We start from the raw sequence: 2,298 nt of genomic DNA, 5'->3' as shown, positions 1-2,298 counted from the left end.
CTTCCTCTTTTCCTTTGAGCGCTCAATAAGACTCTGTCTAATTAGGACAGGCCACAGCATGCACAGAGATATATATCTATATCAATCAAAAAATCCACATCACTGATCCCACATAATACTACCATACAGTGCACACATAAGGCTACCATTCAGTGCCTGCATAATACTGCTACTATGCAAACCTCCTTCCACCTGCCAGCATTAGATATGCATCTTTCGAAACGTTGTGCGGAGCCTACAAATCGGGGAGCAGCGGCAGGTAAGGGGAGGTTCGGGAGGCTATCATTTCACAGCCTCAGAATAACTGGATCAGGGGTCTGCAAACACAATCTGCTCCTCTGTAGTCTCTAGCGATGTCGGTCTGTACATGTATAGTGCTGGTTACAGTGTCCCCTGGGGTCCGACAGTTATTATGCATAGAATCATCAACAAAAGCAAATCTGTCTGATATTTAGCGCTGATTCCGGGCTTCGTGTTACATCCAGACAGAAGACTGGTGAATTTCCGCACATTTTTCAGATTTCTGAATATTTTGGAAGTTTTCTTGTTATTTGTTACAAAAATGTGGAGATGCCGGGGATTGGACCCTGGGCCTCATACATGCAAAGCATGCGCTCTACCACTGAGCTACATCCCCTGCACACACTGTCTGATGTGTGATCTCAATTCTGAGAACGATCCATGACGAGAATCTGACTGAATCTACCATCACAGATCTTCTCACAGTTCGTTTTTCTTTTTTCATAATTCTGCAGCATAAAAGACATCATATTCCAACAGTCTGGACTATTAGGGACGAAGCAAAACTACTTTAATTCTTTATTATTTGGTTATATGTACAATATGGGAAGAGGAGAGGATTCTATTTTTGCCATTTTTGCATCTTTTTTTAAGCAAATTTTTAAAAATACAATTCTCTTTTTCCCATATTTTTAAAGGGATTGTTCATTAATGGACGACACTTTTCGATTGTCTCAATCAATTAGGAAGAAAGTGTACAACACCTCCCGGATGGGAACATCTCCGAGCGCTGCGCCCCCTGACAGTCTCGTGACGGTGCTTATGTCCCCTGATGGGCTGCAGACAATCAGCGGCGGCTGAAAGGCGACATCTCTCCTGATCCCGTAGGTAAGTAACCTTTCTTCTTGTATCGGTCACCATCGGGGCGCTCTATAGCAATGTACAGTGGGAACCAATCCCTTTAAATATAAGAAAATCGAAAGAATTCATCGATAAGGTTTACCTTTTCCATAAAAGCCCAAAATATTGAAAAATTATGTGATCTATCCCACATGGTAAATGCAGGAAAAAAGAACAATAGACATTAGACATCAGACCGTGCACGGTACCCGGACCCCTATGACCGAGGATAGGATAGTACGTCAATGCGATCAACGGCGCTCCGGGGGGGGCGCCGCTGATCACGGCCAGGTGTCAGCTGATTACCACAGCTGACACCTGGCACCCTGCATGTTAACCCCTGGCACACTGCGATCAAACATGATCGCAGTGTACGGGGGTTTAGAGAAGCATCGGCAGGGAGGGGGCTCCCCCCGTGCTTCCCTGAAACCCCCAGAGCAGCGCGATGTGCAGCGCTGCTGCGGGGCCTCCTTCCTTGCAGGTCCCCAGATCCAATATGGCCGTGGGACCTTCGGGGGCCTGCAGGGAGGCAGCTTCCTCAGTGCCTGCAGAGAGCAGGCACGAGGAAGCCTGGTGCAGCGCCAGTGTCAGATCACTGAACTGTCACAGCGATCTGTGATGTGACAGTGTGACAGTGTGACAGTGATGTCCCCTCTGGGACAATGCAATAAAGTAAAAAAAAAAAAAAAAGTGTAAAAATAATTTATAAAAAAATCGCCAAATAAATTAAAAAAAAAAAATATTCCCTAATAAATTCATTTTTTGGAAACAAAAAAAAACCAATAAAAGTACACATATTTAGTATCGCCGCTTCCATAACGACCCGCCCTATAAAACTGTCCCACTAGTTAACCCCTTTAGCGAACCCCTTAAAAAATAAAAATAAAAAACGAAGCAAAAAACAAGGCTTTATTATCATACCGCCGAACAAAATGTGCAAAATGTGCAATTAAAAAGATGGATATAAATAACCATGGTACCGCTGAAAACATAATCTTGTCCCGCAAAAAACAAGCCGCCATACAGCGTCATCAGCGAAAAAATAAAAAAGTTACAATAGCTCGCAGAATAAAGCAATGCAAAAATAATTGTTTTTTGCATAAAATTGTTTTTATTGCATAAAAGCGCCAAAACATAAAAAACGACAAAAATGAGGTA

General features: G+C 43.3%; 1 non-coding gene across 1 annotated transcript; it reads right to left on the bottom strand.

The window, feature by feature from the left end:
* Positions 1 to 565: 565 nt before the first annotated feature.
* TRNAA-UGC (transfer RNA alanine (anticodon UGC)) lies at positions 566 to 637 on the bottom strand. Its single transcript has one exon. It is a non-coding gene; the product is annotated as a tRNA-Ala (tRNA).
* Positions 638 to 2,298: the final 1,661 nt, after the last annotated feature.

This window comes from Dendrobates tinctorius, unplaced genomic scaffold, assembly GCF_039654945.1.
Source record: "Dendrobates tinctorius isolate UK_male_01 unplaced genomic scaffold, ASM3965494v1 ptg000021l, whole genome shotgun sequence".
Classification (NCBI taxonomy): Eukaryota; Metazoa; Chordata; class Amphibia; order Anura; family Dendrobatidae; genus Dendrobates; species Dendrobates tinctorius.
The sequence above is the reverse complement of the archived record's forward strand: the minus strand, read 5'-3'. Positions and strand labels throughout refer to the sequence as shown.